This window comes from Chrysemys picta, chromosome 9 (assembly GCF_011386835.1).
Source record: "Chrysemys picta bellii isolate R12L10 chromosome 9, ASM1138683v2, whole genome shotgun sequence".
Lineage (NCBI taxonomy): Eukaryota > Metazoa > Chordata > Testudines > Emydidae > Chrysemys > Chrysemys picta.
This window is the reverse complement of record NC_088799.1, coordinates 21,502,292-21,526,332: the sequence shown is the minus strand read 5'-3', so window position 1 is coordinate 21,526,332 and position 24,041 is coordinate 21,502,292.

Here is a 24,041-nt window from a genome sequence, read left to right as displayed (position 1 = left end):
TGAAGAAAGCAACAGAACACCACTAGCCATCACCTACAGCCCCCAACTAAAACCTCTCCAGTACATCAGGGATCTACAACCTATCCTGAAGGACGATCCCTCACTATCAAACCTTGGGAGACAGGCCAGTCCTCACTTACAGACAGCCTCCCCAGGCTGAAGCAAATACTCACCAGCAACTACACACCACACAACAGAAACACTAACTCAGGAACCAATCCCTGCAACAAATCCCGTTGCCAACTCTGTCTGCATATCTGTTCAAGGGACACCATCATAGAACCTAACCACATCAGCCACACCATCAGGGGCTTGTTCACTTGCACATCTACCAAGGTGATATATGCCATCATGCGCCAGCAATGCCCCTCTGCCATGTACATTGGCCAAATAGGACAGTTTCTATGCAAAAGAATAAATGGACACAAATCAGAAATCACATTCAAAAACCAGTAGGAGAGCACTTCAATCTCCCTGGACACTCAACAACAACAACAACAACCTTCAAAAACAGACTGCAACAAGAAACTGCAGAACTGGAATTAATTTGAAAACTTGACACCATCAAATTAGGCCTGAATAAAGACTAGGAGTGGCTGGGTCATTACAAAAAATAATTTCCCCTCTGTTGAGACTCTCAGCTTCTTGTCAACTGTTGGGAATGGGCTACTTCCACCATGATTGAATTGGCCTCATTAGCACTACAAAAAGTAATTTTTCCTCTGTTCATATTCACCCCTTCTTGTCAACTTTTGGGAATGGGCCACATCCACCTTAATTGAATTGGCTTCGTTAGCACTGACCCCCAACTTGGTAAGGCAACTCTCATCTTTTCATGTGCTGTATATTTATACCTGCCTACTTTTTTTCACTCCATGCATCTAATGAAATGGGTAATAGCCCACGAAAGCTTATGCCCAAATAAATGTGTTAGTCTCTAAGGTCCCACAAGGACTCCTCATTGTTTTTGCTGATACAGACTAATGCGGATACCCCTCTGAAGCAACGTGCTGGACTCTCATCCAGTTCCCTCTTGGTCTCCTCCTCTTTGCCTTTAACTTCCCTACCCTTGAGCACACTAAACCCTCTCTTCCACTCCCCACCAATTTAAGAACTGATCACAGAGCCTTTTAAGGGACACAACTAACATGGTGTTCACTGTAGGCTCCCAAAAGAGCAATATTGAAGTGTGCATTTATTACTTTCCTTCTCTAGGGCTACTTTACTGCCCATTATTATTTCAGTGGGGAAGGTAGAAGTTGCTTGTTTCATTCAATAATAGAAGTGAGGGGTGTGTATTGAGGAGTAGAGAATGGGGAAGAGAGACTCTGCTTCTTTGTGAGGGTGGTCAAAGAGCTCCAGGCTCTGGCTGGTTGGGTGAGGTAGTTCTAGTTTAGGGTGTGTGGAATTCCTGCTCCTGCCAGGCCTCAACCTGCTGCAAACACACTTCTTGTTTTGGGATCAGAGTCAGATGGAGATTAGGCCATAAAGGAAAGAAAAAGCAGAAGTGGTGAAGGGTCTGATATTGAGACCCAGCGTTACTGTTACTGCCAAAGGGTAAATGTTTATATAGAATGACATGCCAATGAAGATTTCTGGTTTTTGGATTGGTCTTTGGAAGCAAGAATTGATGTCACCCGGGGAATGACTAACTGTTAGCAAATGACTAAATTAAGTTAGGCCTAAATTATGTGACACATGCTGAATAGGACATCTATACTTTTTCTAAAGGAGAGCTCCTGGGTACAAGTCACAATGCTTTCAAGTTACTTTTAGGGCTACTTCTGGAGTTGTAAAAATGCACATCTTTGAAGCAGTCTTAATTCAAATAGAAAATAAAGAAAGTTAAGTGAAGTTTGTTTTAATATGTCTCAAATCTCTATAGGAAACATTTCTTTAAAGCTGGAGCAATTTCATTATTGGTGCAGCCAGACTCTGATATGAGAGCAGAACATAAAGGAATACATACTTAAGTAGGATGGGATAAATGCAATCTGACCCATTTTTATTTTCCTTCCCCCCCCCCTTAGCGAAGGGTTTGTGTTTTAAGTCAAATCAAATACCCAAATATGACGATTTATGAAAAACGCAGTGGTTTCAAGTATGTTTAGTCCTATTTTTCTCCTTTTTAATATTTTTTGAAGCTTGTAAACTCCTGTCTTTATTTTTCATTTACAAATGTTTGATCACAACATGATCTTCTTTATTTTCATAGATAGCAAACTGAGGTTTCCATCTCCATCTTAAGTGCACTGCTTTAGTTTATTAAAATCTCTACTTTTTCTAGAGTGGTAGGATTAAGGTCTGTTAAACCTGGTAACAGATTTGATTTTTAAAGAGTGAATATCATTTGTACTAGGAATTTAATGAAAGCTCTCATTTGTTATTTGATGTATAGACCAATGTGTTAAGGAAATTTTGTTTTGATAAACAGACTGGGCTACTTTGGGGCTAGTTTAAATGCCTTTGGACTATTAATGCAGTAGAAATCTAGTAACCCTGCTGTATATCACTTGAGCTCATCTCTAAATTAAGCTATAGTTTTTCCCTCTTGCTTATTGATTCTGCACTGAAGCTGGAGTATTGAAAGTGTCACACACAATAGCACTAATTTCTCTGGCAATAGAGTACATTGTCATATACATCAGATTATGATTTCACTACAGACTCAAGCAGAGGCAGAAAAAAATTGGAAGAGAGAAAATGCTTATTTGTGCACAAATTTCAGTAACACACTAAACTACAGGAAAAATAATTTCCACTTTGCATAAGTGTTCTTTCTTCCAAATTTGTCCTAATGTGGAAGTGCCTTTTAAAGTTACAAGCAATCACAAAGTCTAGCACAAGTGTTAGGGATTTATAGAAGCTCTTTCATCTGATAAAATATGAACTAATACCCTTTCTTAAGAACATAAGAACGGCTATACTGGGTCAGACCAAAGGTCCATCTAGCCCAGTATCCTGTCTTCTGACAGTGGCCAATGCCAGGTGCCCCAGAGGGAATGAACAGAACAGGTAATCAAGTGATCCATCCCTTTCGCCCATTCCCAGCTTCTGACAAATAGAGGCTAGGGATACCATCCCTACCCATCCTGTCTAATAGTCATTGATACACCGATCCTCCATGAATTTATCTAGCTCTTTTTGAACCCTGTTATAGTCTTGGCCTTCACAACATCCTCAGGCAAGAAGTTCCACAGGTTGACTGTGCGTTGTGTAAGGTGCCACAAGTACTCCTGTTCTTTTTGCGGCTACAGACTAACATGGCTGCTACTCTGATTCCTTTTGTTTGTTTTAAACCTGCTGCCTATTAATTTAATTTGGTGACCACTAGTTCTTGTGTTATGAGAAGGCATAAACACTTACTTATCTACTTTCTCCATATCTGTCATGATTTTATAGCCCTCTATCACATTCCCTCTTAGTCGGCCCTTTTCCAAGCTGAAGAGTCCCAGTATTATTACTCTCTCCTCATATGGCAGCCGTTCCATACCCCTAATAATTTTTGTTGCCCTTTTCTGATTTCCAATGAGCTTTTTTGAGGTGACTACATCTGCATGCCATATTCAAGATGTGGGTGTATAATGGATTTATAGAGAGGCAATATGATATTTTCTGTCCTATTATCAATCCCTTATAATGACTCCCAACATTCTGTTAGCTAAGATTCTTCATCCTTAAATTGGGGAAGGAACTATGGATTTTTCTTTGTCATGTAAAGTGCCTAATGTGTGAGCTTTAAAAATATTCACTATTAATGCATGTGTGTTTAACAGTGAGTTGCATATACAATTATGGGCTCCACTGCTGCCCTTGTATGCTGGGTCTGCTTTTGTATATGGGTTGTACAGAATTGGTCATTTGACATAGGGTTGACAGAACCGCTCTCAGTCACCCCATTACAGCTCCTGAAAGAGGGGTATTCCAGGAGCACAGTTGGGATAGAATGGACATGTTGTGGGAATCAAGAGGGTGTTGCCAAGTCAGGTGGCATGTTTTGGAAACAGAGGGAGTGTGGCTAGAGTGCTCTGCAGTCTGGTGGTTTCCAAGATGCTGGAGCCACTGCAGTAGAGCAAGTTAGAGTAGCCTTATGGGCTGATCTAACATCTGCCCCAGAATTTGGGAGGTGTAAAGGTGATATAAAAGCAACTTTGCCCACCTCCCTTTGTATTCTGGCTTGATGAGAACACAGAATTGAAGTTCTCAAATACACCAGTTTTACACAGGTATAACTTCACTGACTTGAGGTTACTAATTTAAAATTTTATGAGATCAGAATGATACACAATAACTTTTCATGGCTCTGCTGAATTTGATTATGTCTACTAAAAAAAGTATACTCTTGCTCACCACTGACGTCATTGGAACTATTTGCAGAGTAAAGTACTATTCATTATGAGTCAGGGTGATTAAATGTTAGTCACTCTGAACCTGATTCTAAGTCAGAAACTACCAACGTAACTAACAATGAAATGTTCAGTAAGCCAAATTCTACCTTGCATATATGTGTACAATTCCCATTAATTTAAGTGGGAGCCTCAGGCACATTCACCCATTGTTTTTTATTCCTGGCCCATTATTCAAATGAATCCACCTTTGATATGAGAATTCTCACACTCCAATTTGAATAGTGTGAAGAGATTCCCCTGAGAAATAAACACAATTCTTAATTCTTTCAGTATGTATTCATAATACAGTAAATCAGAACCCAGAAGATATTTATCTATAACCTTAGGCTATGTCTACACTACAGACCTTACAGCGGTACACCTGTACCGCTGTAAGGTCTCCCATATAGCCACTGTATGCCGATGGGATAGAGCTCTCCTGTCAGCATAATTAAACTACCCTCAACGAGCGGCGGTGGGTATGACAGTGGGAGAGCATCTCCCACTGACATAGCTCTGTCCACACTGGCGTTGGTGGTGAAACTTATGTCGGTCAGGGGGGTGTTTTTTCATACCCCTGACCAACAAAAGTTTTGCTGACAGAAGTGCTAGGGTAGATAGATAAAGTTTTAGTCGGTCTTCTTGTGTGGTGTGATATATATTTGAACATCCCAAAAGATTTTAATGGGATTTTATTAAAATATGTACAAAAGATCCCTCTGCCCTCCTGGTTAGTAGTGTTCAGTAAGAGTAGAAAAAAACCAAAGCTTCAGCGGGCCCCACCTACCAGGGATTCACTGAGAACACAGAACCAACCACACAGAAGAACAAAAAAGAGAAACTTTTGGAAACATTATAGGGCAGATTCTATAATGTTAGTGTAGGGAGTTGTAAATTACACCTCCCTGTACCAACAAAGCCCCCTTGAGGAGAATTCACCCCAAGGGGGCACACTTACCTTCCCTGGGATTTCTGTTGCTGCAAGGGGCAGTTTTGGATTATGAATAGAAGCCCTATGAACAAAAGCTGGCAGACAACCAAGAGGACAGTTAATGCAGCCAAAAGCTGTATTAATATAGTGTGGACTGGAGCCTCCTCTGCACCGAGGACCCCTTTTGAATGGTGAGAGACCATGTGCAAGTACTGGTAAGGGAATCCTTGACAGTGCAACTTCAAACAGAACCACATACAGGTAAGGCTGCAGGAGGCTGAGGGGTGCTGCAGAGATACAGGACTTCTCAGTGAATTCCTAATATTTGGAGGCCACTGGACCTTCCTTCACATGGAATAAACCATTGTTCGTCCTTCCCCACCCCTCCCAAAAATTAGAATAAATTCTACAAGAAAAGTCAGTTTCCCGGCCCATCTGTGATTACTTCCACACGGGGAAATGATCTGGCCTCCAGTTTGTACTTAATTCTGACTTAGGCTAAAGTCCTAAAGAAACTAATGGGAGTTCTGCCTGATTATAATTGACCAAGGATTTGGTCCTACAACTGTCTTCAGTTATTCTGGCACTGTGTGGCCTTGTCTACGCAAAAGAAATTTTGTAAAGTTTCACAGTGTTAACAACAGAATATCAGCTCCACTGGTGGAAACAATGTTGGCAGCCTTACTATAGACAGGTTATCAGTTCCCACTGACGTTTTAGGCGCTATGTTACCTAAAACTTTAGAGCAGGCCTAATTGACGTGCTTAAAAGGGTGGCACAGCAGCTGGCAGCCTATTCACACTGGCCCCTCTCCCAACATTGGTAATGCTGGTGAAGCTGAACTGGGAGTGGCAACAAAAGGAAATTTAAAATGGTTGTGTTGCTGCAAGCAAAGTCCTCTGTACCTTCATAGTTCAATCAGGAAGAATTGGTTGGAAAAAAACTATTGATGACTTGGGTTTCACAATACTTGTCACAAGAACTTTTTAAAATGTCACTTTCAGGTCAAGGTCACATGTACACGGTGTCCAATTACAATACAAACCTGTCTTTCTAAAGATAATATGAACCAAACTAGTGACTGATTCAGATTCAACAAATAATAAAACAAAACACAAAGCACAGCAAATCTTCACATTATAATACAAAATGACTATTACAATAAAATAAACAGATCTAAAAAATTAGCTTCTATTTTTCTCATTTGAGTGATCTCAGCACAAGCAAAGTGTACTTATCAGAACATGAATATACAGAATAAAGATTAAAGGTAAATTACAAAGCAGGAAACAAAACAAAGTGCCCTTTTTTGCCTCTTTATCCTGAATAGTGAAGCCAAAGAGTTTTTGGTTTTCTGCATGTTTTCTACATTAGAAATTTTAAAAGTCTTGACTTCCCTGTTGTTGGTGGCAATGATACTCTCAAAAGCGGCTATTCATTTGTCAGATTCAAATGTGGCATTTCTATGTTTAGGGAGAGACCTTCTCAGCTGTAGATGTTTAAAATAGTGGGCCTGGGGTGGAGTATACTATCTCTTGAGCTCCTTAAATGTCAGTCAGGTAAAGGGAGATAGCCAGGACCTCATGTCATAGGCTTGTTCACACTTTAATGGCCTGTCTAAACAGAACATTTAGCTTAGTTATTATAAACAGACTAATTTTAGAGAGGAACTTTTGGTTAAGGTGTCTCAAGTAGGTCATTCAAAAACTGAAACAAGTGTACACTTTTTGAAAATTTACACTTAAAGGTCATATAGAAAGCCTCTGACAGAGCCAGGACTAGAATCCAGAACTCTAAAATCTGTGGATCAACCAGAAAAACAAACACAAACAAAATCCTTTCACAGTTATGGTAACTGACTAGAGCATTAGCAGGTAGAATTGGTTGGGAATTTTCCATTGGAAAATAATTTCAATGGAAAATTCACTTTCCACATCACCATAATTTTGACTTTCATCAGGAAAATTTAAATACACCGCTACCTCAATATAACGCAACCCAATATAACACAAATTTGGATATAACGTGGTAAAGCAGTGCTCCAGGGGGGTGGGCAGGGCTGCACACTCCGGTGGATTAAAGCAAGTTCAATATAACGTGGTAAGATTTTTTGGCTCCCGAGGACAGCATTATAACAAGGTAGAGGTGTATTTCATTTTATTTTTCTAGACAGAAAATCCAAAATATGAAATATTTATTTTCAGATCAGTTTGGCCTGAATCATAATATTTCATTTTATGAACTGACCAAAACCTTTCATTTTCAATCAGTTCAACAAAACATTTCTTTATCATGGCACATTATCTTATGGAAGTTGTAGTTTGGGTCAATGTCTTCTATATGGGCTATATATATATATATATATATGGACTACATCTCCCATTAGGCAATATGGATTTCCATCTGACTGAGCTCTCCAGTTGGGCCACTAAGTAGTTCAGATCTCCTTCTAGTGTTTATATTGTACAATTGTAGACCACTTCCTCAGTGGGCTATAGGGGTGGGAAGGGGGGGAGGGAGACTCAGGCCCACCCACTACTCCAGGTCCCAATCCAGGGACCCTAAGAATTGCAGCCACGCACCTCCACATCCATTTATCAAAACTGCTTTCAGTTCCCTGGGCCACATCCTCACAGGCCCAGCCTTCACTAAAGCTTCACCCCTATCTCAGGGCTCTTTTATGTTAGGCCTAACAGCCAGCCAGGAGCTCTTCCTTGCTCCCCTGGTCCCTGCCAGCACTGAGCTGTCCATGCTGCAGTTCCCTTTGTCCAGCCAAGCACCTCCTCTGACTCCAGCAAGAACTGACTGTTGCTAGCGCTGCAGCTCCTTTTTATAAGGCCATACTGGGCCCTGATTGGCTGCTCCCTACAGCGTTTGATTGGCTGCTTCCCTTGCAGCCTCCCCTCTTGATTGGCTGCTTCCCACACAGCCTCTCTAGGTTGCTTGGAGGACTTAGCTCCAGTACTCTTTTCCTGGGATGGGTGTATCAGGACCCAGAGACCTCCAGAAGGGGGCCTCTGGGCCTAGTCTATCCTGGCACACAGACAATCATTATTTTTGGCTATTTCAAACATACAGATGAGCCCATCCTGGCCCTTTCTATCCAGAGAGATGATCCTAACTTCCAAACTCGAATGACTCCCACTACATAGAATAATACATAATCATAATTATAGAAATGTAGGGCTGGAAGGAACTTCAAGAAGACATCTTAGCCCTGTTCTTGTAAACCTCTAATGATGGGGATGCCACAACCTCCCTTGGAAGCCTGTTCCAGTGTTTAACTATCCTTATATATCTAGTTCAGTAGTGCTATAAAAAATATGTGTGGCTTCAAAATTGCTCTCCATGGAGCAGTAGTGATTATTACAGCACTACATCTCTACCCCGATATAACGCGGCCCAATATAACATGAATTCAGATATAATGCGGTAAAGCAGTACTCGGGGGGGCCTGCACACTCCGGCGGATCAAAGCAAGTTCGATATAACGCGGTTTCACCTATAACGCAGTAAGATTTTTTGGCGTCGAAGGACAGCGTTATATTGGGGTAGAGGTGTATTTTTCTTTCAGCAGTGTCATTTTTATTTACATACACCTTGCTGCATTCATTGAATAATATGAAGCCTATTTGTAAAAATCGTTGTTTAAAGTTACTGCAAGAATTTATTCTGTTCCTATATTTTGTACAGTACCTGTCTGCATTTTGCTATTTCAGATCCAATCCTGCTAATGTGCACATGAGTAATTTTCTTCATGTATGTATGTAGTTCCACATGTGAGAGTGTCTGTACCAGCAGACTGTTACATTTAACAGTAAGGTTTACTAAAACAAAAAGCTTGCAGTGCAAATGACAAAGTTATATGCATATAGTCACTGACAGAAATGTGATGTTATGATTTTCCCCAATCAAAAAACTTTTTTTTTACATTTAAAAGATATATTTGACCAAATCTCTTATTAAACAGTTAATAATAATAAAAAAAAACCCAACTAGAATGTCATGTCAAAAAGCTGGAAACAAACAACTATCCACTCTGTTTCTGTGAAAGATTAAAGAAAGATTAAATTCAGGGCCTCGTTTTCTACTATGTGGATTACTGCCATATACTGGAGTGGGACTCCTAGAAGTTCCTTCTACTTCTTTCTTCAACCCCCTCAATTTCTTTGTGCTTTCTTCCTCCAGCAATTCTAATCCAAGTCCCTTATTCTAAATCAGTCCTTTCATTATTCTCTTCTCATTCCTTCCCTATCTTGATATTGTAACTTTGCCTTTTCTTATATGCTCCTACGGTATATTCTTTCCCCTTGCCACCTCCATACTCCCATCTTCTGTCTGTTTCCTTACTGTAGTTTCTCTCTCACCTGATAAGGTTCTCAGTCCAGAATATTTATCTGCCCAACATTCAAATCAACAGATACCCAAGGTGTGGTGGGGAGAACTTTTCAAAGTGCTGCTTGTTTGTGTTGTTGAATGCTTTTATATATGTTGACATCATTGCTGCATCATAATAAATTGGGACTTGGTATTTCGGATGGTTGGGAAAAGGAAGAAGAGGTGAAATTACAAATTGTATATACAACTTAGAGTCATTAAAAAAGGAAATAAAATGTGAGGCAGTGTATAACATTTGTTGTGCTTAGAACAATTTTCATTCTTCTCTCTCTAGCTTTAATTTTCCTCCTAACTGATAGTGGACTCTCCCTATTATGATTTATTTTCAAGATGATTACTTATTGGTACAAAAAGAGAGCAAACATTTCAGTGCAGATTTACAGGAGTTATGTCAAAATCAAAACTGTGGCATTGTGTTTTACTTGATGTCAACTGTAGGGACAATGTTAATCTTTTCTTATTTAAAAAATTAAGATACCGTTAACAGGAAGGTAGAAGCTAGGTTTTTTTTTCTGATTCAGTCTCTTCTACTGATATTGGCCCAGGGGGAGGAGGACCTCATCTGAACCAGAACAAAATAAACCTAAGAAAAAGATTGCTTAGAGATTTAAAACCATGAAAAAATGGTGCTGCATAGAGAGAGGTTGTTCTGCCAGCCTAAGTAGGACTGAAAGACAAAGGAATCCTCCCTCACAAGCCAGGGAGTCACAGTTGAACTGTTCTGCTGCAACTATAGCCTACTGGCAATAATGGTCTCAATTGTCCTTGCCCCTGGAAATCCACAGAGAAGTGTGGTGATTCATTAGGTGGTGAGAGCAATCACACTTTCTATTTCAGAGTGCTAGCCATGTTAGTCTGTATCAGTAAAAAGAACGAAGAGTATTTGTGGCACCTTAGAGATTAACAAATTTATTTGAGCATAAGCTTTCGTGGGCTAAAACCACTTCATTGGATGCATGCATAAATTTGTTAATCTCTAAGGTGCCACAAGTACTCTTCATTCTTTTTACTCTTCTTCTTGGTTCTTCAGGTCATTATTATTGTCTATATGGCTGAATAAACATAGCTAGCTACAGGGAAACTGCAGGTGACAGATTTCTAATTAAGGTTATGCTTAACCATAGTGGGCAAATAATGTGACATATCTGCAGTTCATGTATAGTTTTAATTCCATTTGTCAGAGTTCTCCTTAAATTCTAACATCATAGTTTCATTAGACTGTAATGCAAAAAGTTAATGGCTACAGGGCAATGGTCTAAGGTAAAAGTCATTGCAGATGTGTATTTCTAAGTAGGTAGAAATACATGACCTGATTCTGCTCTTAAGTATACCAATTTTGCACTCCAGTAATTCCACAGACGCCAGTAGAGTCACTCCTTATTTACACTGTGAGAATCAGTGGAGAATCAGGCTCAGGGAATGCAGTGAAAGTATGGGTGAATGATGGAGGAAATATCAGTATTAATTGAGCATTATTAATCAAAATAAAGACAAGGAGTTTGATTCTGTTCTTACGTCTTGTCTAGATGAGAAAATGGCAAGTGGGAAAGTTTAAACTAGCTCAAAATAAGCCACTCTGAACAAAAATAAAAATGTCCACATAGGGGTTTGCATTGGTTTAACTGAATTGATTTAAAAAACAATTTAAGTTAAACTGGTGGGACTGGTGGCGGGCAGGATGAATGCACCCCTTGTGCAAGCTTCAGGAAATTAGGCTCCATCTGAGAACTAGAACCACCCCAGCACATTTAGGGTATTTTTTGTGACTTTTTGATCACAGAGGAAGGGGCAAGACTCACTCCTTTGAGCATTTTTGCCTGATTTCTGCCCATTTTGTTGAACAGGTTGCCAACTTTAGTGAGAGGGAGTATGTTTAGTGGCTGAAGAAGGGGGCAGGAAGATGGATTATCTGGCTTCTATTTGAGCTCCCCAACTGATCTTATGACCTCAGATAAGTCACTTAAAGAAGCTGAAGCACAGATGGATTATTTGTAAAATGGGCATAATAATCTCCTTATTAAACAAAGTCTATAGTATACTACAGTAATAATTTGGAGCACTGCATTTTACAATACTGATACTTCAGAATTGGGAGGGGCTCGAGGGGGAGTGTTAGTGGTTACTGTAGTGTAGAACACTGTAGTATTTATATAAGGGTTACCTTCAACCCAGGGGGATTGTCAAGTTTAATTATTGGTTGTAAACCACTCCGAGACCTTGAATGCTACAGAAGTACAAAATTATGAGCTGAGAAATTAATTTCGAATACAATAGTTAAGTATAGGCAAAATGTCATTTTTTAAAATGTGTATGACTTGCATCAGTATCACATGATAGGCTCTTGTGTGAATTGACGGCAGCCCTCAGTACAAACACGGCTTCCCAGAACGATAACTCAGAATTAAAACCTTGGGAGACTAACTTTTTTAGCATTTAACTTATGTGCCCTAGATAAAAATATAACTGAAAAGTATTGATTAAGGCATGATTGTCCATAAACAGTCGAACACAAATATTTTAGGTAGATTAAATTAATGGAGATATCCTATCTCCTAGAACTGGAAGGGACCTTGAAAGGTCATCAAGTCCAGCCCCCTGCCTTCACTAGCAGGACCAAGTACTGATTTTGCCCCAGATCCCTAAGTGGCCCCTTCAAGGATTGAACTCACAACCCTGAGTTTAGCAGGCCAATGCTCAAACCACTGAGCTATCCCTCTCCCCCGTTACCTTTCCTTCTGTTGGAATCAGTGAAGTTGCTGCAATATTCCCCGACAAATCCAAAGTATAACAAATCATACTTGTTAGAAAGAACATACAGGGTTCCATTTTCAGAAGTAGAAGTTGAAAGCATCTCAAGTTGTATGTGAAAGGTTTTGAATGCCCATTTTTAGGTGCCCCATTACATTTGGATTGATGCATAGTTTGTTGCAATTCTAGGCACTCAAATTTAGAGTTTGGGTTTTGTCATTGTTTCATAAGTTTATATTAGTGTGATAGTTCCTACAGCATAATAGGCCCTTTCCAAACAGGGAAAATATTACAGTCTAAATTACTGGGGCCCATTTAAATCAAAACATGATGACTTTACAATGACATACCTATCCACAAGCCTTCCTAATCATGTCTACCCTATATATGTATTCCCGCAGCACTCCAAAATCCTGTCCCTGCATGCATCCCAGTTCAAAGTGGGGCAGTCTCTTCTTTGGTTGTTTCAAAGTCCAGGTCAGAAATGTGGGGAGATAACCCCAGGTCGCTCCAGCCACTTTGAATATTTCACCTACAGAATTTGTTGCAAAATCTTAGCTCACCAAAATATTTTAAAAGCCTGGACTTACATTCTCCGCCGCTCCCCCGTTGATTCCGCTTCCGCCTCTTGTGAGCTGGAGTTCCGGAGTCAACGGGAAGCGCATTCGGGGATTGATTTATCCGCATCTAGATGAGACATGATCAATCGATCCCCGATTGATCCTTCCCATCAAACCTTTTCAGGTCAGCCAGTTAGAGATTTCTGCTGCCAGAGGTAGGAAGGAGGAGAGGTCTTTGGATGGGGCTTGGCACCGGCCACCATCCCCATTACTGGTAAAGAAGGCAAAAAGTCATCACACTTATGCCTACTTTATTGAAGTCACATTGGTACTGTGAGTCTTCAAAGATTGTGGAATCCTGTTCCTTGACTACGGTATCACGTTTATCTTCAGTGACCAACTTCACTGCATCGATACTGTATGTTGTGGTCTTTGGTACTGCATCCTTATAAGACTCCATCTGCTGATACTATGACTAATGCTACTGGTGCAGAAGTAACTATCAGCATTGGTACCACTTACATATCTCCATCACTCTGCAAATGGAGTCTCCTTTGCTGGATGTCTCTGCTTTATCAGTGGCATCAAAATCTTGGCTGGTTTCAGAACCCAAGGTATTGAAAATTAAAATATCTTTACACTCAGCTTCTGTGGCACCATTACGTACCTTGTCTCCGGGATCTGCACTTCAGAAAATTTTTTATCTGCAGGTCCACTGTCTCATGGTACTGTGAACCCTTCTCTTAGGGGATGCCTTATAAGATTGGTTCACCTAGACCGATTCCTAAGCGAAGCCGGGAAAGGAGCCCATCCCTTTATAAATCTCAGACTCCAGAGAGGTCCCAGACTTCATGGTTTCCACTTTTGGTGCACCATATGCCCTTCCCATATAGAGTTTGATTTTGGCCCTATTGGCTGGTGTGGAATCCACAGCTTCACTCATTTGCTCCTTATTCTTTGGCATCAAGATCTCCCCCTAAGAAATCCAAGGGGGTTCGGCCATCACATCAAAACTCCTTTAAGGCTCTGAATAGGAACACCATAATAAGGAGGCGGACCTTGTTGAAGAGATTTAGGATGAGGCTATTCCTCCAGTTTTCTCTCCATCACCTGATGAAGCTGTGATCAAGTCTACTTTTTCTACAATAGATTTAAAAGCCTTTTAGGACCTCCTTAAAAGAATGGCAGACATTTTAGGAAATCCTTTGGAGATGGTGCAAGAAAGGTCCCATCAATTGTTTGACATTCTGCACCCAACATCACTGTGATAAATTAAGGGGGGGGGGGGAATAAGCTCCCTTTTATGGACACCCAGCCAGCAGCTATAAAATTCCTCTTGGTAGTTGTTCTTTACTTGCTTTACCTGTAAAGGGTTAACAAGCCCACAGGTAAAAGGAAAGGAGTGGGCACCTGACCAAAAGAGCCTGCCTCCCCCGGAGCGTCCATGCCTGCGCCCTGGGCAACGAGCGGCTGCCCTGCCGCTCTGCCCAGCAGCTGCTGGCTGCAAAAGGGAGTGGCGCTGGCGGCAGGCTGAGGTGCCAGCTGTGCTGCCACCTGTGGAGGTGCACAGGTTATGGCAGCCTGCCCCCCGGGGCACCCACCACAGGGGAGGCAAGGGGGCTTCCTGGACCTGAGAGGGGCCGTAGGAGCATGTGCAGTGACAGTGGTGTGGGGTGAATATGCTGCCGGCGGGAGGGGGGGAGGGCCCCTCCTCTGGAGCTCGCTGCTACCAGTGGGGAGAGGGCTGGGGTAGCCTGCCTGCACCCCAAACTCCTCATCCCCGGCCCTGCCCCACCCCAGAACCCACACCCCTAGCCAGAGCCCTCACCCGCCCTGTACCCCAACCCTCTGCCCCAGCCCTGAGTCCCCTCCTGCACCATGAACCCCTCATCCCCACCGCACAGCCCTCACCCCCACACCCCAGCCCTCTGCCCTAGTCCTGAGCCCCTCCCACACTCCAAATCCCCCTCATGGGGGTGGGTGGGACTTGGACCTGTTCTAGGCACCACCAAAAATTATACAAACCTGCCGCCCCTGACTGGAAGGGCTGTTGGTGTTACCCTGCAAGAGTAACTGGACTAGTGAGAGCCAGGGTTAGACCTTATACTTGTCAACTCGCTACTGGCATCAGGGATCTGAACCATAGCCAGGCACTCAAAGATTTATGGCAAGCAGTCACAGAACCTCTTATCAAGCCACTCTTTGGGTGGACTCTAAAAATGGCACACTTGGTTCCTGCTTGTCACAGTGGCTTGTGAAAAATCTAAACTGCCTGACCCTCCTAGCTTTATGGCCAGGTATAAGAAGCCCATGAAGCTGGACTTCCTGGGTAGAACAGTATACTCCTCAACTACCTTGCAGTTTCATATAGCTGACTACCAAGTTTTGTTGGCCAAATACAATTTCCTGCAATGGAATGAAGTTTTGTGGCTCAGTGAGAAACTTCCTGAAAACACCTGGGATGAACGGAAAGATGTGGCTATAGAGGGCTAGTTGGTGGTGAAAACAATATTATTACAGGCCTTGCTAGATGCCCCTGAAACTGTGGTTTGCTCAATGGCCACTGCAATCAATATGCACAGAACATTGTGGCTGCAATACTTTCTGTGCTATGTCTATCTATGCACGTTTATAGCACAGCCCAACAATTGGGCCCATCAGAGAGAAGCTAACTTCAGGCTTTAACTCCTCAGATGTTTAAAATGAAGGGGAATACAGAAAATGTAGAGTAAAAGTAAATTGAACTTGGAATACCACTGAAAGGGAACCACCCAGCAGTGAGCTGGAGCCGGTTGTTAAATTTAGAAGCCCTTTTAAACCGGTTGTCCTGCGCGGGACAACCGGTTCTAAAAGGGCTTTTAAATTTAATAACCGGTAAGTTGAAGTGACCCAGAAGTGTAGCTGGGGGGGAGCAGGGGGAGCGGCCGCTCCCCTTGAGCACATTATCCAAAAGTGGCGCCTTAGGTGCTGACCCCGTGGGTGCTCCAGCTCCCCGCCCCGCCCCCTGGCCCCAGCTCACCTCCGCTCCGCCTCCTCCCCTGAACGCTCCGCCCCGCTTCTCCCCCTCCTCCCTGCTTCCCGCGAATCACTGTTCGTGCGGAAAGCCTGGGAGGGCAGAGAAGCAGTGTGGCGGCTTAGCGCTCAGGCTCAGGAAGGCGGAGGCGGAGACGGAGTGGAGGTGAGCTGGGGCAGGGGGGCCGCCTGCACCGCAGCAGGTAACCCGGGGTGGGGGGCGTGCAGGGGAACTGCTCCCTGCCCCAGCTCACCTCCACCTCCCTGGGCCTGAGCGCGAAGCTGCCGCTTGCTTCTCAGCCCTCCCAGGCTTCCAGTGCGAACAGCTGATTCGCGGGAAGCGGGGGGTGGGGGCCTGCGAGCTTGGCCTGACCCGGTGCTCCAGGCGCTGCGTGGCGTTGGCGTGGCCCGGCTCCAGCCGAGCGGTGCGGCTGTAGTGCCGCCAGGCACCTCCAGGCAACGCAGTAAGGGGGCAGGGAGCGGGGGTGGGGCGTGGTTGGATAGAGGGCAGGGAAATTCAGGGGAGGTTGGGGGGTGGATAGGGGTCGGGGCGGTCAGAGGGCAGGGAACAGGGGGGTTGAATGGGGGCAAGGACCCCGGGGTAGCAGTCAGAAAGGAGGGGGGTTGGATGGGGCGGCGGGGGGCAGTCAGGGGACAGGGAAGGGGGGTGGATGAGGCAGGGGTCCCGGGGGAGCATCAAGGAACGCAGGGGGTTGGATGGGGCAGGAGTCCCAGGGGTCGGGGGCGGGCCACAACCCCCTTGTGGGGTGAGGAGGGAACCGGTTGTTAAGATTTTGACAGCTCATCACTGGAACCACCACTGCATTAGGTGCTAGGACCAACATTTTCAACAGGGGCCACTAGTTCAGGCCACTGAGACACCTAATCACCTGATTCTCTTCTAACTTACACAGGTATAAATCAACCATGGGTGTAACTCCATTGAAATCAATGAATGCACATTGGTGTAAAAATGGTTTATGTGCAAGGAGAAACAATCCAGAGGTGTCTCACAATGAGCAACCAAAATCAGTGGCCACTTTTGAAAATGTTGGCCTAAACCTATTGCCTGTCATATATAAGGTGTAGAGAGGGTTCGTCCCTCTCTGGGGCAGCGGGGACCCACACCGCCTCCCTTAGTCCTTGCATGGCCCCTTGGGGAATCAGTCGGGCCGCAGGAGTCCTGGCTCAAGCTGTCCGGCAGGGGGCTGAGCACACACAGGTAACAATTAACAGATAACAAGCCCAGGCCCTGGGTCGGGGCAGGGCAGCAAAGAGTCCAAGGCTCAGGCCCTCAGGCAGGGGCTGAGCAACCACAGGTAAATAGCACACCCAGGCTTCAGGCTCTAAGCAGACTGGGAGAGGGGGAGACTGCCACCCACGCGTTGGGTGGCAGAGGGGGCGCAGGCCCTCCCACTCCACTGCATCCCAGCCTGGGGCCCTAGCAGCGGTCACAGGCCTGCTGCTGTGTCAGTGGGGATCCTGGCCGCAACACACTGACATGGGTTCCAGCTGTGTTGCAGCCAGACTCGGGTCAGCTACCACCGGGCTACTTTCCAACTCCCCCTCATGCGGTGGTGCCCTCAGAGGGGTCGATCACCATTGGATCTTCAGGATAGCTGGCGAGGGGTAAGCTCAGCGCCTCTTCTGGGTAGCTGGTGAAGGGTAGGCTCGGCAACTCTCCCACACACTGGTCTGTGTCAAGTGTCAAGTGTCAGCTGGTCAGGCCAGTCTCCAGGTCCGTTGCTGGAGTCTCCCCAGGGGCAGCTGGGCCAGAGGTGTCTGGCCTCTCCAGCAGCTGCCTCCCGAGTGGCTTCTGGGGTTGAGCTCTTATACTTCCTGTCCAGCATCTGACCCTCTCGGGGGCGGGCTTGGAATGTTCTGGGTCCGCCAACTCTGGTGTCCGGTGGAGCTTGTCCCTCTCTGGGGCACTGGGGAACCACACTGCCTCCCTACATAGGGTCTGATCCTGCTTCCACTAAGTGAATGGCAAAACTCCCTTTGAGTTAATTAGAAGCAGGATTGGGTCCACAGAATCCTGGGAGCTTTTAGTCTGCAGAGAATGCCAGATCAAGGCTATAATACTTTAAAGTTGAATTTTTTGGACTAGTTTTGTAAATAGTTTGTTGAGCCAGGGGTTTTTAAAGGATCATTTGGGGTTTAATATAATGTTGTAAGTGTAATCAAGCATGACATTTAACTATAAATAAAATGTTCATAGTACTAATCTACTTTTGTGAACCTGAAATCAAAAGACAATCACTGACACAAGGAAACAAAAATGTTCTCTAGTGAGAACCAAACAATAATTTCTGGAGATTGATTTCAGCAGGAGGGCGCCTTTGAAATTTCCATAAATGAGGAAGGTAGGCACTGGGACCAGAACAGAGGTGGATGGCTGTGAAAGAAGTCTACTGTTAAAAAGATGAAGAGGAGCTTGTAATGGCCTGTGATACATGGAAAGAAAACTTAAACTCTATAGAGAATTAGTGTATTATCTTCACAGTAATCCTAGTATAATGCTGTTCAAGCTCCAAGCAGTATCCCTCCGGCATTACGGTCTATCCCTGGTGGAGCGGGACACTCTAGGAATACAGTACCCTGAAATGTCTGGATTGGCAGCATTTTCCGACCTGGCCCTCCCTAGGTTCCTTTAAGTATTGTACAGCATAGAAAAAAAACAAAAAATAATTACTCACATCGCAGACTATCGAGTGATGAGAATCACAGACAATTTCTTATTCTTTGACTACAGCTTTAAGGAAGACATTTTCCTCAAATCAGTTTCAGTGTGTCATTTTGTCTAATTAGAGACATCAGTGCTAGGGTGACCAGATATCCCGATTTTATAAGGACACTCCCGATATTTGGGGCTTTGTCTTATATAGGCTCCTATTACCCTCCACCCCTTGTCCCGATTTTTTACACTTGCTATCTGGTCACCCTAATCAGTGCACTTATTAAAAGCAATGTCAGTAGGAGCAAATGTCCCTAAGGAGGTCCTCAGGTTAGTGAACTAGATTAAGGTTTATAAAATCAACATGTAATTAGATTAAGATAAATAGCAATAGTTTATACAATGGGAGAATTAAATGTATGTCAAATGCACTTACAAATACTTATAAAGCTCTCCATCTAGAATGTTACATTCTTTCTCTATTTAACATTTATTGAAATACCAGGGATCACATTAGAAAAAAGAATGCTTCTGCTTCTCATTTCTCAGCATGATTGGATCAGAACCTGACATGACACTTAAAAGGACTGGGCCAGACCTTGAAAGGGTCTGAATACTTTCAAGTCTCTGCCTGTAGAAATGCAAATGTTTAGCATGACTCAGGATCTGGCCCACTATCATTTGTATAAGTTTTAATAGAAAGTTCTGTTAAGAAACCCTCTTCTGTTTACCTTGGTGACTTTTCATGAATATTTTTTGAATGAGTCAACATGTTATTGCTGGATGCTTTCCTTCTTGCTTAGCACTTGTGAAACCTGATATTCCAAAGGCCCTGCAGTTCTACCTGTTTTCATGGTAATTTACACATAGGAAGAACTGAAATAATCTTTTACACATGAATTACTTAGTGCATAAATTTTGCCACTGGGGAAAACAGGCACATTGAAATTGGCAGTAGCTTTCTCAGAAGGGGCTGTAGGGAAGTACATTTTATCAATGGGGAACAGAAGCACAAAGAGACTAAGGGCTTGGCTACACTTGTGAGTTACAGTGCATTAAAGCAGCCCCAGGTGCACTAGCTTACTCCCTGTCCACACTGGCAAGGCACATAGAGTGCTCTGACTCCGTGGCTACAGCGCTGCTGGTACTCTACCTCGGCGAGTGGAATAATGTTTGATGCGCCCTCGCTGGAGCACCGCAGCGCCAGTGTGGATGAGGTGTTCCATTACTGCGCTCTAATTGACCTCTGGAAACATCCCATAATCCCCTTAAGTCAAGTGGCCACTCTTCTCATTGTTTTGAACTCGCTGTAGGAATGCGGATATGCCGTTTGAAAGCTCCGTTTCTGACAGCCGGCTGCTTATCTGCTCCAAGACAGATAAGTGTGCTCCAAGACAGATTAGTGTGGAATGCTGTGTGTGAGAGAGAGAGGCAGGGGGGCGGGGAGGGTCTGCTGCTGTCTGAACTTACAAGACAGCATGCTGACATGCTCTCAGCCCCCCCAAAACCCACTTTCTCTCCCCCCACATACACACGACACACTCCCTGTCACACTCCACTCCACACCCCTCATTTGAAAAGCACGTTGCAGTCACTTGCATGCTGGAATACCTGCCCATAATGCACCACTCCCAATGCTGCTGCAAGTGTCGCAAATGTGGCCACGCCAGTGCGCAAGCAGCTGTCAGTGTGGACAGACTGCAGCGCTTTCCCTACTGTGCTCTCCAAAGGCGGGTTTAACTCACAGCACTCTACATCTGCAAGTGTAGCCATGCCCTAAGTGACTTGCCCAGGGTCTGAGAAGCCTATGGTAGAAACAGGGAAATTAAACCCACCTCTCCTTGGTCCAAAGCAAGCACCTTAATCACTGGGCTATTCTTCTTTTCCTCAGAGTGGGCTGCAGATTGCTCAAAAGAGCTGGGAATGTAACATTATTTAAACTATAAATGGGCTGGGGTTACTGGAAATATAGGAATAATAATTTCATTATGCCTCTTCTCCCTGCTGACAAGGCAAGTTACCCATGTAAAATATCTAACATAAATTAAATCTGTCACAGGCACCATTACTTTTTTTTAGCCTTAGATTTAAATTATGTTAAATTCACAACATTGGGGAAAGAGTGATTTCAACTATTACTGTTTTAACTGAGTATCTTGAATTTTTAACTGATTTGGCCATGGAGGATTATGGATACAATGAAAAAAAAATCAAGCTTTACTTTGCTCCAGTTATCAAATTGTTAACATTCCCTTACTGGAATCCCCAATAGTAAAAGTAAATAAGAAAAAGATATTTTAGTGTGCTTGTGTTCTTTATTATGTTATTTATGTCTTCAGTAAGGATTCCTGCTATGTATTCCAATAAAGCAGTGTTTCCCAAACTTGGGACGCCGCTTGTGTAGGGAAAGCCCCTGGCGGGCCGGTTTGTTTACCTGATGCGTCCGCAGGTCCGGCCGATCGCGGCTCCCTACACCTACACAAGCGGCGTCCCAAGTTTGGGAAACACTGCAATAAAGTATGAATGGGAGATTCTATGAACAGATGGCATTTTATATATTTAGTGAGTGTATATATATATAACAAATATATGCTGTAATAAAATATATAGAGAAAAATCATAATATTTTTCAATGGCTGGGCAATTAATTATCTGCATTAAAAAAATTAGATCTTGCTTGAGTTCCATGGCAGATTTTAAATTTGTCCTGAAGAAGCATCATTATATAATATGCTACAGTGTAGCGATGGGTCCTAATAAAAAACCCAAGCTCTAAATGCCTCCAAACTTTTTGGAAGTTTGTATCTAGATCCAAATGTGACAGACTTGTCACATTTCTACTATTTAAGGTTTTGGTGCCTAATCAAAATTGCTGTGTCAGAAATTAGGCCTAATTGGTTAACAAATTAATGAGGGGATGGGCTAGTCCACCCATTGCTCCCTTTTGAGTTTTTGTTTGTTTGTAAAGACTTTGGTCAAAATTTGAGGATGGATGTGGGCACTGGCTAACTAAAAAGCAAGAAAAGGGGAAGGAGTGAGCTTCACCCTCATGCCTGTCTCCCCACCGTCTCCTGGGACCCACTATGACATCACTGAGTCTTCAGCATCCTAATTCCAAGAAAAGTCCTGACCAGACTGGGCCAAAGAAAGAGACTCTGTGACATTGCCACCTCCACCGGCTCTGGCAAAATCCTAAACACCATCTGGGATATGATACTTTGTCACACACCGCTCACTCCATGTGTCTTTTTCTTTTACCACCTTATTTCTTTTCTTTCCTGTCCCTCTTCTTTTGCCTTCTGACTAGTACAAGTTTGCCTTAGCAATCCAGGATGATATAGTTTGCAACACTGCTGTAAGCCCCTGACCAGACAAACCAATAAAAACAGTATCAGTATCAGGCTCATAGGCGTGTGCACGGGGTGTGCCCAGGCACACCCTAATGCAGGGGTGGGCAAATGGCTCCACTCTCCCAGCGCAGCAAGCCGCCTGCCCCTCCCCCGCCTTCCTCCTCCCCTGGAGCCATGCTCCAGGAATATTCAGGGCTGGGGGCCCTGCTCCACCAATATCTGGAGCTGGGTCTCTCCCCTGGCCCTGCCTGGAGCGGGTCCCAGCCCCCGCGGGTCTCCCCCCGCCCCGCTGCGTCCCTGCCTGGAAGAAAGCGGCGTGCGCTTCTCCTGTGCCTGCTTGTGCTGCTGGTGTAGTAGCACATTCCTACGCTGAGCAGCTCCCGGCAGCAACTGCTGTCTGCTGCCCCAGGGTCCTAGTTTCCCCCATCTCCTAATGGCAGGGCAGACTGCCCTTCCGCCCTAGCCCTGAGCCACTCCAACGCCCCAAACCCCTCAGCCCCAGCCCTCAGCCCCCCGCACCCTAATCCTCTGCCCCAGCCCTCATCCCCCCGCACCCTAATCCTCTGCCCCAGCCCTGAGCACCCGCCTTCATCATGAACCCTTCATCCCTAGCCAGAGCGCTCACCCCCCCACACCCTAATCCTCTGCCGCAGCCCAGAGTCCCCTCCTGCATCATGAACCCCTCATCCTCAGCCCCACAGCCCTCGCCCCTGCACCCCCTTCTATCCCCAAACTCCCTCCCAGAGCATGCACCCCCTCCCCCTTCCCACACACCCCCTCCTACTCCCAAACTCCCTCCCAGAGCCTGCACCCCTCACCCCTCCTACGCCCCCACCCCCAGCCCAGAGCCTGCACCCAGCACCCAAACTCTATCCCAGAGCCTGCACCCTGCACCCCTCCTGCACCCTAATCCCCAGCCCAGGACCTGCACCCCAGACCGCCTCCCCCTACCCAAACTCCCTCCCAGAGCCTTAGGCAGGTGGGGGGCGGAGTTGGGGGGGCGGGATCTGAGCAAAATTTCTACAAACCTGCCACCCATGCATGGGGCAGCATGTCTGGCTCTGCGCGGAGCAAAACATGCTGCTAGGAGCCTCATGGTAAGGGGTCCGGGGCCGGGGGAGGGATTGGATAAGGGGTAGGGGCAGTCAGGGGACAGGGAGCAGGGTGGGTTGGATAGAGGGTGGGATCCCAGGGGGCTGGTTAGGGGTGGGGGGTCTCTGAAGGGGCAGTCAGGGAGCAGGGGGGGTTGGATGGGGAATGGGAGTCCTGGGGTCTGTCAGGGGGCAGGGGGTGGATAGGGGTCAGGGCAGTCAGGGGACAGGGAACAAGGAGGGTCCTGGGGGGCAGTTAGGGTGGGGGGGGTCTCTGGAGGGAGTGGTCAGGGGACAAGGAGCTGGGGGGGTGTTGGATGAGTCAGGAGTTCTGGGGGTCCTGTCAGGGGGCGGGGAGCGGTTGGATAGGCGTGGGAGTCCTGGGGGCCTGTCTGGGGGCGGGGGTGTGGATAAGGGTCGGGGCAGTCAGGGGACAGGTAAGGGGTAGGGTCCTAGGGGGGGCAGTCAGGGGACAAGGGGCAGGGAGGCTTAGATAGGGAGGTGGGGCAGTTAGGGGCAGGAGTCCCAGGAGGGGGTAGTCAGGGGACAAGGAGCAGGGGGCATTGGGGGTTCTGAGGGCAGCAGTCAGGGGGCGGGAAATAGGAGGGAGTGGATGGGGGTGGATGGGGGCGGGGCTAGGGTGGTGCACACCCTAATGAAATGTGCTGCGCATGCCTATAATCAGGCAAGATTGGTGGGTCTCGAAGTGTCTAATAAGACCATGGGCTGTGCCTTTGTTTCTCCACCGGTAAGGCTACAAGTAAGGCTTTGTCTAAACTGGCAAGTGAAAGACAAAAATTCTGTCAACTACAAACGCTGGTGTGAACAGCACTTTATAGGCAGGAGAGCTCTCTCCTACCAACAAACAGCACAGCCACGTCACTAA